The sequence below is a fragment of the Notothenia rossii genome (genome assembly GCF_949606895.1).
Source record: "Notothenia rossii genome assembly, chromosome: 6".
In the NCBI taxonomy this organism is placed as follows: Eukaryota; Metazoa; Chordata; class Actinopteri; order Perciformes; family Nototheniidae; genus Notothenia; species Notothenia rossii.
In genome coordinates, this window is record NC_136909.1 from 56,098,340 (window position 1) to 56,115,775 (window position 17,436).

Genomic DNA, 17,436 nt, shown 5'->3' on the forward strand with positions numbered 1-17,436 from the left:
GAGCGTATACATTCCCATTACCTGAATTGGAATTACAAGAGGGTTAGAACACCGATTTGGTCCTAATCCAACAACTTCCTTGGCCAATGAAGAAGCTATTTTGGACACCACCATTTTAGAAGTCCACTTTGTGTGCTTGGTTATTAAAAAACCGAGTGCAAACTGATGCTGTGATAGATCATTTCCCCAGAGATAGTGAATGAACACACCCACACAGATTTCAGTTCGTCCTGCTGGGGGGGTCCCACACTCTTACCTCCAATTTGTTTCCTCAGCAGGAAATGACCTTGACATTGCTCAGGGGGTTTTATCTCACTTGTTATTTTTTACTGCAATGGAGGTTGTTTTATTTTTCCTGCTCTGTTTTATCACGGCACACAGAGCCTGTGCTGTGAAGGGAAAGCCGATGGCAGCACGCTAATAAGGATGAATGGGACTCCTCTGAGATAAGGAGACATTAGTGCTATTTCTGAAAGCCACTGTTCAGGGATGATACGGCTGTTATTATCCCAGGAATGCTACAACGTGCAACACACAGGTAGTGCATGTAGAATAGATATTATAGCACTGGTGAGTGTTTCCTCATTGTCTCAGAAATGGGTGCAGCGTACTTTAGGAGGAAACACTCCGGTCAGGGGGCATTAAATTACCATTTCCAGCCTCACATGGAATAAAAATGGCAGGAAATAATGACCCATTTGAGTCCCCGTTTCATTCTTTCATCAGCTCATTATATCACACTCAGACACCTGATCAGTCAGAAGTGATGACTAATGTTCTATACCGCACTGTAAATTCCCAAAATGCTATTATTAGACAACCATATAAGGGAGATTTGTGTCTGCTCTGGCTCCGCCCAGGAGACACTAACACAGGTCTGCTTGTTCTGCCTCACACTCACTTTCCCAGAATTCCTGGTATTCTTCATGGGCTGCCAGTGCTGATGTCACCACTCGCACAACTGCCATTCCATCATTGGGAGAGAGACTGTTTTAGTTTGGATACATTCTGTAATAAGGTATAAAAAGATTAAAGATAGATAGGCACTTTACCAATTTGGGAAATAATTATTTTGCAGCAGCGAAGTGTAAAGGCATTCCAATCTTTAAAGATGGAAGAAAGTATAAATATAAGAAAATGAACAAAAAATATTATACTTATATTATTGTAGCTGAATTCCATATAATAACGTCAGGTCTGGGACATGTCTCTGGTAATTATAATTTCTTTGTTCAACAGTTTTTGAGATTTACTGATGAATGATCAATAAAGTAGCATCATGTCCCAACAGGATGTAATTTAGTTGAACCCTGGTCCCTTTCGTGACAGCTAAATATGCCGTTAGCTTTTAAAGAGCACTTATCATGGGAAACTCACTTTTTCAGTGCTTGTGTTGGGCTATGGTATTTGTACCAACCCACAACCTTTGAGACCCAGTCAGTTTTTGTTGGCTGCCTCGATGAGAGAGGTGTGATCCATTCAGATCTTTTTTTCCCTAACTATGTCACACAAAAAAATAAAGCGCCCCCCATCTGCAATTTGTCTACTAAATCAATCAGCTCAGACTGAGCTTTTCCTAGAGCTAAAGAGACAGGAGCTGAAGAACAGTGTTTTGGACAGAGTGAATCCATGTCACCAGACAGACGGTATGAAAGAACATGCAGGGATGAATGTGAAGACCGCATAACCAGTCTTTAATGTGAAAGCCAACATTCATGAACAGGTCATATTGCTGTCAGGGCTTATACCCACAAACACATATGAACCTTATAGGCTCCTCTTGAAAAGAGACAAAAAAAGAAAGATGGGCACCGGCTGACTGAATGAAAGGACTCTTTGCCTGGATTTACATCATCTGGGATCACACAGGCTTTCAATGTTGTTCCTCACCAGTTTGAAAAAGATCTCCCAGCGTCAACCCTTTCTTCCTAGGAAGCTGTCTCAGTCTGTCTCCAGGTTCTGCCTAGCATCTCCCTTTATGGGTCCACATTTGGCAGCAAGTACGACAGCCGGATCTGTCTCACATGTACAACATATAATCATCCAAAAAGCACTTTCCAATTTGTGAGGGAAAGCTGTTAAATGATTTGCTCAACTTATGAGCACACATCACATCATTGATCAGATGCTTTTGATGTAAGGAATCAGCAGCAGAGGGGTGGGGGGGATGGTAAAAAGAGTCTCAATTGTTTAGCCAAGAAGCCCCCCATGTGGCACTGGGTGGTGGAAAGTGGCAGCAGAGAGCTGACAGTGTGGTTGCAGAGGAAGGGTGTGGTGGAGTTAGGGTTGCCGAGCAGCTGCTGTCTGGTGAAGCACACCAGGGACCATTCAGTAAAAAGGTCCGTGTACAAACAGCATGTCCCAGGCAGTAGATGTTTTATAAAAGGATCATAAATAATGTATGTTCCTCCCCATACAGTGACACATTGTGCCTGATACACCAAATACAATCCCCAATTCCAATGAAGTTGGGACGTTTCGTAAAACGTAAATAAAAAAAGAATAACATTTCAAATCCTTTTCGACCTATATTCAATTGAATACACTACAAAGACTAGATATGTAATGTTCAAACTGATCAACTTTTTTTGCAAATATTCACTCCTTTTGAATGTGATGCCTGCAACATGTTCCAAAAATCTGGCTTTGCATGTTAGAGCTGACTACCATGCAAAGCCACAGCCATATATCAACAACACCCAGAAACACCGCTGGCTTCTCTGGGCCGAGCTCTTCTGAGGTGGACTGACGCAGAGTGGAGAAGTGTGCTGTGGTCTGATGAGTCCACATTCAAATTGTTTTGGGAAATCATGGACGTCATGTCCTCCGGGCTAAAGAGGAAAAGGACCATCTAGATTGTTATCAGCGCAAAGTTCAAAAGCCAGCATCTGTGATAGTATGGGGGGGTGTTAGTGCCCATGGGTAACTACTAGCACATATGTGAAGGCTCCATTAATGCTGAAAGGTACAGACAGGTTTTGGAGCAACATGCCATCTGACATCTTTTTCAGGGACGTCCCTGCTTATTTCAGCAAGATATGCTGCCATATACTGCTCTGAAGGACATCAGCTATTTAGTATCTGTCTGCTAGCCGTAGCTCCAGACATGCTGCAACAGCGGTTTATATGTAACTCCTATTGCTGATTTTTATCAAAGAAAATGGACTCGTGCCATTTGTTATCACTGCTCTGAAAGAGGTTTGATTTTCATTTGAAACGACAGCCCTTTGTTTATATGCTTTTCAACAATGTGAGTGCTCAACCTTAAGTCCACTTAACAGTTTTCAATGCGAAGGAGGACAAGTCCTAAGTTTATTGGTTCACATCCCAGTAAATGTGCACTATGCATATTGGCAGAGAGTTTATTTGCAGCATTAAGTTGTTCTTCAGTCCTGGACATTATTGTCCAAAAAGCTCTGTAACTAAAGATGGCACATTACAAGCCAGGCCACACTGTCTGTCTCTAATTTGGCATAGCCTGATGTATTTCATTATACATTAGATCAGGGGTGTCCGAATTATGGCCCGGGGGCCAAATGCGGCCTGCGGGCCATTTTGAATCGGCCCTCAGCAAATTCAAAAGGTATAATGGCATGCGGCCCACAAATGAAACTTGAGCTTGTCTTATATTTTACTTCTTAAATATATCTGTAAACATATGTTACACAGTAGTGTTCATGTGTTAATAAACCAACTTTCAGTCAATTCAAGTTGAAAATATGTTCTAACAAAAAAACGAAAAAAAGCCCAATAACTTATTTAAATAATAACCTTGAAATATACCCTTCCTATTTCCTCTTATGATAAGCAATCTGAGGCTTCTGTTTGAAGGAATGAGGAGCTGCTAAGAAAATAAATGAAACCCTATGGAAAGCTGTGATGTAGGCTGTATCAAGCATAATTTACTTACATTTGATTGATTTTGCTAACTTACATTATAACTTCACTTATGAGACAATAAACCTCACCTTTAGTGAGTGGCCCAGCCCTTCTAATATTTTTCTGTATGTGGCCCTCTGTGAAAAAGTTTGGACACCCCTGCATTTGATGTTTACAAAGCTTCTTTTTTTTTTACTGTGAGTCACGCTACTTACAGTTCTGACTCATCAGTGGCCTGCAGAGTTTTAATGTCATCTTTTAGTTCCAGCTCAGCTTGTTTCATACCTCAAGATGACCAGCTGCTAGCCCTATGGAAAAAAAGCAGACCAAAACCGCACCCCCACTCCCTTCACTGGCTGCCAGAGGCTGCACACTGTACTGGTCCACTGTGCAGAGAATGGATCCAGCCCATCCTACATCCCGGACATGGTTGAACCACCCCTTCGCTCTGCATCAGCCAATCAGCCTGCTACTACCTCACTGCGAGTGAGAGCCAGTTCCCCCTTACCAACACACACCTGTTTGCTTCCTTGACTCCAAAATAATGTAACGAAACACGTATCAGGACAGCAGGAAGTCTGCAAGTCATCCGTTGCAAAATGAAATCCACCTGTTCGCTTTTACCTTGGCCATCAAATTCAACAGTGAAAATGTGCCAAAACTCCTACTTAATCTGAACATGGGCATCGTCAGCGAACTGAGTAAGAAACCATCCGTCACTTAGAGGAGCCATGACCTAGCAATGTGAAACTTGCTTTAATATAAAAAAAGGGAAGTTTTCATTATGGAAGAAACTAGCTATAGAGACCAAAAGCATTTTTGTACCAGGCTGTCAACATGTTTATTTCTGCAGCGTGCTCAGATTTTCAGATCGATTGGTAGCTTGTGAAAAATGTGTCCAATGTTTACACCTTGGTGAGCGTGCAGAGAAGGCAATCTGTAATTTCACAAGTTTTTCGAGCATCAGAATCAGAAAGCCTTTAATGGTCCCAGGGCGAGGAAATGTACGACGTCACAGCAGCTACAGACACAGATCCCAACACCACACATAGAGACTGCTGAAGACTACATAAATAAGTTTTTTATACGAGTTTCTTCCTCGGCTACAATCTAACATCGAGATGAAACGTCTCTCCTCTTGTCTCGGTCTGAGTCAAAAGACAGACAGAAATGGCACATATTTTCCTCATGTGGGCACTGTGCAACACAAGTGCATGATGTGAACATGAGGAGTGTTTGATAACAGTTCTCAGGGCAGGAAATTGCAAATATGCAGATTTTCAAAAGCAAACAGTGCTGATCAAATCTATATGTGAAATGCTTCAACGACGTTAAGAAGGGAATATGGGTTAGAAAAACATAAAAAAATCTTGGACTAAATATAAAAAGCCTTATATTAAGATAATGATTTGAACTTGAGATAATATTAAAATGTATTAAGATAAGGGGACAGTTAAGTTGTGAACTCAGAGATAACAGGCAACACCAGAACCAGGGTGGGCAGGGTACTTAAAAATGTGTTCCATTAAAATCATTTATGACCTGTAAATGAAATATATTCAGAATCTCATTCTGAGTATCACCATAGACAGGTAATAGAAGAATTGGGAGGGATGAAGCCCACTTTAATGGTCAAACATGCAGAGCACACAGCACACACAGTGAAATGTGTTCTCTGCTTTTAACCCATCCTACCAGGAGTCTAGTACTAGGAGCAGTGGGCAGCTATTGCACAGCGCCCGGGGAGCAGTGGGTGTGAGAGTGGGGGTTGGGGGGGAAGGGGGAGGTCCGGTGCCTTGCTCAAGGGCACCACGGCAGGGCAGGAGGTGAACTGGGACCTCTCCAAGTAGCAGTCCACACTCCATATTTAGGTCTGGTCGGGGACTTGAACCGGCGACCCTATACGGCTCATGTCACCTGATTACTTTCTGTTATTTTTGGGTTACCTTCAAATAAAAACAAGAGAAAATAAATATCATAAGATGTTGTTACTTCAGTGTGTTTAAAGTGTGTTATGTAAGATAACAGAACAACAAGACAAAGACATTTTGTTTAAAATCTGCCTTTCAATAAGCATACAGTATTCACTGGCCCGTCCACACAACGGTGTGCGTTGAAGCTTCAATGCTTCTGTCCATTCACTTTGAATGGGGTGACGTCACGCTTTGCCGAACTGCATTGTGGTTCCGTCGCTTCGCGTTGCTCGCTTCAAAAGTTGAGCGTGTCAACTTTTGAAGCTTCGACGGAAGGGTCAGCCAATCAAATCATATGCCAGTACAAGCTCTAGCTTAATGGTCACACATGCAGAGCACACAGTACCAGGAGATAGTACTAGGAGCAGTGGGCAGCTATACAGCGCCTGGGGAGCAATGGGAGTGGGGGGATGTCCGGTGCCTTGCTCAAGGGCACCACATTTATTTATTTTATAGATAAAAAAAAAACACATCTATGTATTTTCAAGCTAAAGGTGATACACAATATAAACTGTATACTGTTATTTTTTCAAAGACATGTTACATTTCAAAAGCATATATTGCTATGTTTAGGACAAACAATTAAAGCCTGCTTTAATTTGACAAATTCTACAATATAAAAGTGGCAGATTTGCTTTATTAAACAGAGCAGACCTAGGCTGCATACCAACACAATTAGGAACATGCTCACATCTTACTATGTTGGTCTGAAAAGCTGAAGCATTCATACACAATGGATACAAACTGAGTAGTTAAAAAACCCCAGCAAATGTTCGATTTTGATTAATGACTGATGAGGAATGATTTATGACTCTATAAACCGGAAGTCCCGCCTCCCAAACCGGAAGTCCCGCCTACCAAACAAAAAGTCCCGCCCCCAAAACCCGGAAGTCCCGCCTCCAAAATCCCTTTGAAGTGTCACCTGTCACTCTGAAATCAGACCTTTGGCCCTCTTATCTATTCTGACCTTTGACCCCCTTATCTTTTATGACTTGTTTGTGCGAACATTGCCCTATAGCGGCAGATAAGCCCCTTTGATGTGACCCTGTTAATATTTTACTAGGTCACCTTTGAACCCCCTTATCTTTTATGACTTGTTTGTGCAAAATGTTGCCCCATAGCGGCTGATAAGCCCTTTGATGTGACCCTATTCATATTTTACCAGGTCATGATCGGTCAATGATAAACCAAATATAACCCCCTGTTAATATCTTACTAGGTCACGATCGGTCAATGATAAACCAGATATAGCCCCCTGTTAATATCTTACTAGGTCATGATCGGTCAATGATAAATCAGATATAGCCCTGATATGGCGCAACAGGGGATGATAAGACTTGATATCAACATTGTAAGACTTGATCAGCCCTTTCATGTGAACCGTGTTAATATCTTACTAGGTCACGATGGGTCAATGATAAACCAGATAGTATAGCTATAAGCTATATATATATATATACAGTGGGGCAAAAAAGTATTTAGTCAGCCACCAATTGTGCAAGTTCTCCCACTTAAAAAGATGAGAGGCCTGTAATTTTCATCCTAGGTATACCTCAACTATGAGAGACAGAATGGGGGGAAAGAATCCAGGAAATCACATTGTAGGATTTTTAATGAATGAATTGGTAAATTCCTTGGTAAAATAAGTATTTGGTCACCTACAAAGAAACAAGATTTCTGGCTCTCACAGACCTGTAACTTCTTCTTTAAGAACCTCCTCTGTCCTCCACTTGTTAACTGTATTAATGGCACCTGTTTGAACTCGTTATCAGTATAAAAGACACCTGTCCACAACCTCAAACAGTCACACTCCAAACTCCACTATGGCCAAGACCAAAGAGCTGTCAAAGGACACCAGAAACAAAATTGTAGACCTGCACCAGGCTGGGAAGACTGAATCTGCAATAGGTAAGCAGCTTGGTGTGAAGAAATCCACTGTGGGAGCAATTATTAGAAAATGGAAGACATACAAGACCACTGATAATCTCCCTCGATCTGGGGCTCCACGCAAGATCTCACCCCGTGGGGTCAAAATGATCACAAGAACGGTGAGCAAAAATCCCAGAACCACACGGGGGGACCTAGTCAATGACCTGCAGAGAGCTGGGACCAAAGTAACAAAGGCTACCATCAGTAACACACTACGCCACCAGGGACTCAAATCCTGCAGTGCCAGACGTGTCCCCCTGCTTAAGCCAGTACATATCCAGGCCCGTCTGAAGTTTGCTAGAGAGCATTTAGCTGATCCAGAAGAGGATTGGGAGAATGTCATATGGTCAGATGAAACCAAAATAGAACTTTTTGGTAAAAACTCAACTTGACGTGTTTGGAGGAAAAGAAAGAATGTTGAGTTGCATCCAAAGAACACCATACCTACTGTGAAACATGGGGGTGGAAACATCATGCTTTGGGGCTGTTTTTCTGCAAAGGGACCAGGACAACTGATCCGTGTAATGGAAAGAATGAATGGGGCCATGTATCGTGAGATTTTGAGTGACAACCTCCTTCCATCAGCAAGGGCATTGAAGATGAAACGTGGCTGGGTCTTTCAGCATGACAATGATCCCAAACACACCGCCCGGGCAACGAAGGAGTGGCTTCGAAAGAAGCATTTCAAGGTCCTGGAGTGGCCTAGCCAGTCTCCAGATCTCAACCCCATAGAAAATCTTTGGAGGGAGTTGAAAGTCTGTGTTGCCCCCTGACAGCCCCAAAACATCACTGCTCTAGAGGAGATCTGCATGGAGGAATGGGCCAAAATACCAGCAACAGTGTGTGAAAACCTTGTGAAGACTTACAGAAAACGTTTGACCTCTGTCATTGCCAACAAAGGGTATATAACAAAGTATTGAGATGAACTTTTGTTATTGACCAAATACTTATTTTCCACCATCATTTGCAAATAAAGTCTTTAAAAATCAGACAATGTGACTTTCTGGATTTCTTTTTCTCATTCTGTCTCTCATAGTTGAGGTATACCTAGGATGAAAATTACAGGCCTCTCTCATCTTTTTAAGTGGGAGAACTTGCACAATTGGTGGCTGACTAAATACTTTTTTGCCCCACTGTATATATATATATATATATATAAGCTATAAGATGGCCTGCTATAAGATAGTGTTTCTTTAATAATATGACATAGCGACTCTTTTACGGTAATATCAGATCATATGAAATTTTATTGTTTAATTACTTTAACTATAAGGAAGCCCCTTTGAAGTTGTGTTTCCCTGGATGATGAAAATAGTCTAAGTGCCATGTTAGGGGGACATTTCGGAGCTCAGGAGTCCGCCCTTCAAGGCTCTTGGAGCGGATAAAGAGAGGTGTATTTACTGGTGTGTTTCCCTGGATGATGTAAATAGACTTAGTGCCATTTTAGGGGGACTTTACGGAGCTCATGAGGCCGCCCTTTGAGGCTTGAAGATCGGATAAAGGGAGGTGTATTTACTGGTGGGTTTCCCTGGATGATGAAAATAGTCGAATTGCCATTTTTACGGAGCTCATGAGGCCGCCCTTACTGTTGATTTTTAGGACTGTTTAAGTGAGACAATGCAGTTTTGTTAATTTCAAGTTTCAAGGCTTTATTGTAATCTGTCCATTAGCTACAGTGTAGATATGTCAATGAAAAACATAGGTCACAGGCTCCTCCAACAGTGCAACATATATAGACATAAAACAGATAAAATACTGCAATAGAATGTTTTGAGATGACAGATGTGTGCGTAATTCTCTCACAAAGGAAATGTAAGATATACGTTTATGTATGCAAAAAGTTCAAACTACAAAAATGAAATACTTTATCAAAATAGATGTTATTTAAGAATGTGACTCTTATTGACAGTTTTTGATTTAGGTAAGACAATCCAGTTAAACAATCTATGTGAACCCTGTTAAAATCTTACTAGGTCATGATCGGTCAATGATCAACCAAATAGTATCGCCTGCTATATGATGGCCTGCTATAAGATAGTGTTCTTTAATAATAATATGACATAGCGACTCTTTTACGGTAATATCAGATCATAAGACATTTAAGTAGATATTTTAAAGTTGTAGAGATAGGTAAGCATAGATGAGCCCTGGAGTGTTAATAGGGGATTAAAAGGGTCATCTTGGCTAGTTCATTTAAAAAAAAAAAAAATCTAAAATCTAAAAATCATATCTCCCCCTTTCATTTTCCTTCCTCCACCCCTGCTTGCTATCCCTCCCACTCTCTCTCACACACATGCCCCCTCTCTCACACACGCCCCCTCTTTCTCACACACACACACACACACACACACCCCCTCACACACCTCCCTCCCTCCCACCCTCGAGAGGGCTTTTTGAGTTCACACACACACACCTCCCTCCCAACCTGGCCGACTTCTGTGTGAGCATAAAGGAGGAGTTTTTGTTGTCGGGAATAATTTGAAGATACTGTATAGATACAGTTTGTAAAACTTTACAACTGGTAGAACGTCAATCACTTTGTAACACATTTATTTTCTTAAAGCATGTGACTGTAAAAGGCAAGTTTGTGATTTTAACACTTATTTACTGACCGATGCAGGCAGATGTTGGCTTTTTTCTCTCACCAAGATACTTTTAGATACACTTTGAGGTATGCAAAACCTTAAAACTAGAACATGAAGTACATGGTCTGAATAGATTTTCTTAAAGACTGTTTCTCTAAAAGGCAAGTTTGTGATTTTAACACTTTTTTTACTGACACTCTGCAGATTTGTGTGTAATTCTCTCACAGAGGAACTGTAAGATACACTTTTATGTATGCAAAACCTTAAAAAAAACTAGAAAATAAAAATACTTTGTCTGAATAGATTTTCTTTAAAAGTTTGTTTGAATAGATTTTCTTTAAAAGGCGCTATTTCAGTGGAACAATCAATGTTAACATCAATGCAACACTTAACAACTGGTACAATATGAAGTATATGAAGTATCGTATTTATAATATGGTTCAAATGGAGTAATTGGAGTTGTCTGATGAACTTGATACAATTTGACGTGATGTGTTTATTCAAAACCATTTCAACACACAATGTCATTACTTTTTTTCCAGATCTTTTAGACAAACTATACTATGACTTTCTTTATTTTTTATTTTTTATATCCTATACTGACATTGCAGACAAACTAAATAATACAATTCTTAACTACATACTATACTTGGACTTTTTTTTTTCAAGATAATTTTTGACATACTCTACTAGTACTTTGAAAATAAATGTACGGACATTCTACACTGTGACTCTTTTTAAATTATATATATATGAAATACTATACTAAGACTATGAACAGATTTGATGCAAAACTTTACAACTTGGTAAAATAAGAATTATTTTGTAATGACTTGAGTTTCTTAAAGAATCAAACTCTAAATGGAAAGTTTGTGATTTTAATACTGATTTAACAATACAGTTTTGATCAATTTAATAACCTGACTTTCTTAAATGGTTTTTTAGATGCTTTACTGTAAATTATTTCATGTTATTCTAACATAACATTACTTTTTTCAACGTGCTGTTTTCCTATTTTCCACATACTGTGCTATCTTTTTCCCTCGATGACTTTGTTCATTATATTTTGAAAAACTACACAGAACTTTCAGTTTCTTTACTCACAATGTTTTTGAGATAACAGTGTCTCCCATTGTCCCCCCCACACACACACACACACACACACACACACACACACACACACACACACACACACACACACACACACACACACACACACACACACACACACACACACATACAAACACACAAAAAGAAGCAACACACACTATACTGTGACTCTAAAAGGCTAATTTGTGTGACCTTTTATTTATATTTGTATGATGTTCTGATATACCATACTATTATTAGAGCCAAATGTAACTTAAATCACCAATCTCCATAAGAGTTAGCCTCTATTATTAACTCAACCTCATTTAAAGCTATTGCTTTCAAGCTTTTAACTTAAATACGCTACGCAACGTTGGCTAAATACTGAAAGGTATAGTGTGAATATAAAAACACCCCAGAAATAAAAGCTAGGTCAGAGCAAACAAAATTATCAGACCCCAATGTTATATGTTGCTAGAAAACACTTGTGACCACCAGAACATAAAAACTAAACATTTTGGCCACTGTCAGTCATCAGTTCCAAGATTAAAGTAGTTCGATATGTCCAGACATATCCAAGATGCCCGACAGCAAATACTTAAAGAAAATCGGCCATGATACCTGGATATACCATACTAGTACTTTTTAGTTTTTGTTGTTGATACATTCGAAAATATTATAATGACTATTTGACATATACCAGGGTTATGCGATTGGCAGAGGTAATATATATACAGGCCCTTTGAGTAGAATGTTAAAAGTAAGCTAGTTCCTGACTAGTGCCCACTCCTTAGGTTGGATTCACTTAGGTTAAAATGGAGTAATTTAAGCTGTCTGATGCACTTTATAGTTTGACTTTTTTTTAAATACTGATGTGTTTATTCAAAACCATAATGCACACAGGCCTTTTTTTTTAGTTTAGTTTAGTTTGCACTGGTGTGTGCACTTAAATTGATGTTGATAGTTAAATTAGTTAATGGTGAGTACATGTACTGAGTTCTGAATGTCATCTACATGTAGGAATGCCTTGGGCATGTGGTTCCCTGATTTTTGTGTCATGCTTTTACAACATACAATATAAGCAATCCTATGTTGTTGTTGTTGTTGTTGTAGTACACTACTTTATCTGTAGCTATTAACATGATTGCTCATATTTCATTTATTGAGCCCTTATAACTGCCCCCCATTCAAAAACTATTAAATAGCCCGGCTATATACTATGACCATTCTTTACTTATTTAGAAATATGGTTTGAATGGAGTGATTTGAGTTGTCTGATGCACTTGATACAATTTTACTTTTTAACATGTGTTTATTCAAAACCATTTCCACACACACAATGTCATGACTTTTTCAAGATCTTTTAGACAAACTATGACTTTCTTTAATATGTTTAGAAATCCTATACTGACATTACAGACAAACTACGTTTTCGCCGTAATGTTGTTTCCATGGCAACAACAACTTCCTGTCAACTCGCCTTCAGAATAATATATTATATCCTTTTCAGTTTCACAGAACACAAATTGGGTTATTTACATAATATGTTTACATGATTTTGTTGTGCAATAAAACAACCAGATCGACATACGATAAAGGAAATGTTCAAATTCGGCTCTGATCGTAGCAACATCGGGCCATTCGTGAGGGCATCTTAAGCCATCGTATGACCGCCGGTGGAGTTTCTCAGGCTCCGGCAGCAACTTCGTGAGCGGTGGCAAAATCTTTGGCATGCCAAAAAATTGCCGAAGGACCTTGCGAAGGTTCATTTTCGTGTTGAATTCGTGTGTCAATTTTGCCCTTCGTAAGGCCATCGTGAGGGCATCTTGTTATCATCGGTGCTGATGATAATACGAAGATGACACAATTTGACAAGATTTCCTCACGAGTGCCTTACGAAGTTGCCGCTCACAAAGTTGCTGCCGGAGCCTGAGAAACTCCACCGGTGGTCATACGATGGCTTAAGATGCCCTCACGAATGGCCCGATGTTGTTACGATCAGAGTCAAATTTGAACATTTCCTTTATCGTGTGTCCATCGGGTGTCAATTTCGGGACAGTGTGACGCGGTCTTTAAGGTGTGCCGCCTTCATGTATGTTGAAAAATAATGAAATAAAGTGATATATGTTTGGTATGTACATAATGTGTTTAAAAAATGTTTTAATATACCATGTCGAAATGAATTGTTATATAGAAAAATAGAATACAAAAAAATAAGTCATGGTATAGCATGACAGTATTAATAAGGATACTGTTTCAATCACATTAGTAGGCATAAAAAGTGACAGGTGGGCCCGCCCCAATTATGCTAATGAGCTAAGTCCCGCCTCCCTTTGTTCGAGGTGGATGTCACACCTAGGTGTGATATCACCCGTAGGCGTGAGATCCTTTGATGTGAGGGGTGAGGTGTCATCACACGTAGGTGTGAAATGCCCCCCTGTGTAGCGCTTTTGTTGTCTAATCCTTTGATGTGAGGGTTGAGGTGTTATAACAGGTGTGAGTTCACCCCGGTGTGTTATAAGCCTTTGATGTTATTCTATGTGCTGATTAAGGCAGTCTCTTTGAAGTTGTGCGTGAGACTGTCTGGCCCCTGTCCCCTCACAACCCTTTGTTGTCTAATCTAATTAGCCTTTGATGTCTGTCCTTGGATGTTTGTCCTTTGATGTGGGGGTTCAGGTGTTATAACAGGCAGGTGTGATTTCACACCGGCCTGTTACAAGCCTCTGATGTTAATCTGGCTGTCGATTGAGGCAGTCTCTTTGAAGTTGTGCGTGAGATTGTCTAGCCCCCGGCCTCTCCCCCTTTCCCCACCCCTTCCTGTCACACGATATGAGCCCCGAAGATAGTGGGGGTGGAGTTAGAAATACGCTCAAACTAAATAAAAAGCCAGTCATTTCCACTCATCAAGTCACCTTTTAAAAAAAGAAAAATGGCCAAGAGACGCCACGATATGGGTTTAATCAGCGAGACGCCTGTGACAACTTATCACCATCCGGAGGGAGCGCCAATCAAGAAACGGATGCGGTATCTATGCCGGGTTCAGACGCCTCCGTCGATCTGTGCACAAACTTATCTCGTGTCCTCATTGGTCATGTGCGCGTTCATGTGTGTTTGAGGAGGGGCTCTGTAGGGTGTGAGGTATGTGAGGGTTGAGATAAGCCTTGGATGCTAATCTATATGTGGATTAAGACACTCTCTGTGAGGTGAGAAGCGAGAGGATGGAGTTAGTTTTAAAAAAGAAATACGCTCAAACTAAATAAACAGCCATTAATTTTCATTCACTAAGACACCTAAAAAACAAACGTTATTGTCCTCTCTATATTTAATTTGGGTTTTTTTAAATTATTTGTGCTTGCTAAGGATGTTTCTTTTTAAGTTTTTGTGAGACTGTTAACTAAAAGGAAGTCTCTGTTTTGCAAAGAGGGTATTCATATTAATTTTAAAAGATCTTATTTAGGTTTTAATATGAATGGTGATAACTAAGGATGTTCTCTTTAGTTGTAAGGCTTGTGAACTAGTGTGTAATTACTTTATTAACTATAAGAAAGTCTCTCTGAAGAGGGTAACACTAATTTAAAATATCCTATTGCCCCCATGATCTTGTCTTTTTTATTGTTTAATTACTTCACACAACTATAAGGAAGCCCAATGAAGTTATGTGAGGTTGTATTGGGGTAATATTAGAACTTGCTGTATGCAAAAAAGAGAAGTTTTTGGTGTTATAACAGGCAGGTGTGATTTCACACCGATGTGTTATAAGCCTCTGATGTTAATCTAGGTGTTGATTAAGGCAGTCTCTTTGAAGTTGTGCGTGAGACTGTCTCGCCCCTGCCCCCCTCACAGACCTTTGTTGTCTAATCTAATTAGCCTTTTGTTGTCTAATCCTTTGATGTGAGGGTTGAGGTGTTATAACAGGTAGGTGTGACTTCACACCAGTGTGTTATAAGCCTCTGATGTTAATCTAGGTGTTGCAAGGGCAGAGTTTCACTCTGTTGAGGGACAAAAGAACCATCGTTAATCAAAGGACTCTTTAAAGCAGAGATACCATATGCAGACACATACCTGAATATCAGCAGGCGAGGACTCTTTAAAGTAAATACATTATAAGGTTAAAATAAGATATATATATATATATATATATATATATATATATATATATATATATATATATGTGTGGTGGGATTAGTTTAAAACAGTCACCTTACACTTTTAGTTGTCCTCTCTAAATTAGATTTAAGGTTTTTAAAATGATTAGTGTTAATTAAGGGCTAGTGTTATTTTGGTTTATAAGGGGATAGGAGTTCAACTTTAAAAATGCACAGGATCATTCTAAGAAGTGTGAGAGGGCTAATGAGCCAGCACCATACTTCCTCTATGCGTTTTCTTGACCTGTATCTGATCTTGAAAAACTCTGGTAAGTACTTTTTATTTTATTTTATAATATCATGTAATTATTTAATGCTGCTTGGTGTGTGTTAAATAACCTATGTGCATCTGTTGTTTTTATTTTGCAACAGCACTATGGCTCGTAATGATTTAGAAGCTTTGGGAAAAGTACCCCGCTATGTACAAATAATGTGGTGTAGATTTTTTAATCAAATCATTTTTTTTTGTGTGGGTCTCAGTTCAGGAAAGTCTGAACCAAATACAAATTGGAATATTAGAGAGGATTAACTATTTTGGTGGAACCCCATATGATTAATTCCCTGTGGAAAGTGGGTATATATGTATTTAAAACTGTATGTTTTTGAATCTAGCTTATTTTTAAAAATCAAATATGTTCTTCTTTTTTTTTGCTGATGTGTAAAATATCCAAAATAACGTTTTATATACTTACTCTCTTGTTAAAAGGTGATGAAGTTTGCAGCGTAAGCCAGCCATCAGTGTACCAAAACCTCCCCTCTATGGAGTTTACACACAGCCTACCTTCTGCGACAAGTGCTGATCTAAGTTTGATCTTCAGTGATCCTCTCACACACCATCCCTCAGAGAGCCAGACAGACTCGTCCTCCTGTAACCCCCCCCTTCAACAGGTCTGATGCTAACCCCCCAACACAACTAAGGAACTTGTTTTATTTTTAATGGCCTAGGCAGATTATGGCTTCTTTCTCTTGCCAAGATACTTTTAGACACACTTTGAGGTATGCAAAACCTTAAAACAAAAAAATGAAGTACATTGTCTGATTATAATTTTTCTTAAAAGACTGTTTCTCTAAAAGGTAAGTTTGTGATTTTAGCACTTTTTTACTGACACTCGGCAGATTTGTGTGTAATTCTCTCACAAAGGAACTGTAAGATACACTTTTTTATGTATGCAAAACCTTAAACATGAATACATTTTCTTTAAAGATACTTTAGATTTTTACCCTATTTCAATAGAACGTTCCAGTTTTTGTTGACATCAATGCTTTTTTCTCTTTTCTTGTGTTACTAAGATACTTTTAGATACACTTTGATGTATGCATCACTTAACAACTGGTAGAATATGAAGTAACTTGTAAGGAATTCGGTTTCTTTTTAATGGCCTAGGAAGATTTTGGCTTTTTTTTCTCTTGCCAAGATACTTCTAGACACACTTTGAGGTATGCAAAACCTTAAAACTAGAAAATGAAGTACATTGTCTGATTAGATTTTTTCTTAAAAGACTGTTTCTCTAAAAGGAAAGTTTGTGATTTTAGCACTTTTTTACTGACACTCTGCAGATTTGTGTGTAATTCTCTCACAAAGGAACTGTAAGATACACTTTTTATGTATGCAAAACCTTAAAATAAAATACTTTAGTCTGAATACATTTTCTTTAAGGGCACTTTTTGATTTTAACGCTATTTCAGTGGATCAATCCAGTTTTGTTAACATCAATGCTTTTTTTATCTTTTTCTTGTGTTACTAAGATACTTTTAGACACACTTTGATGTATGCAACACTTAACAACTGGTAGAATATGAAGTACTTTGTAAGGAATTCGTTTTCTTTTTAATGGC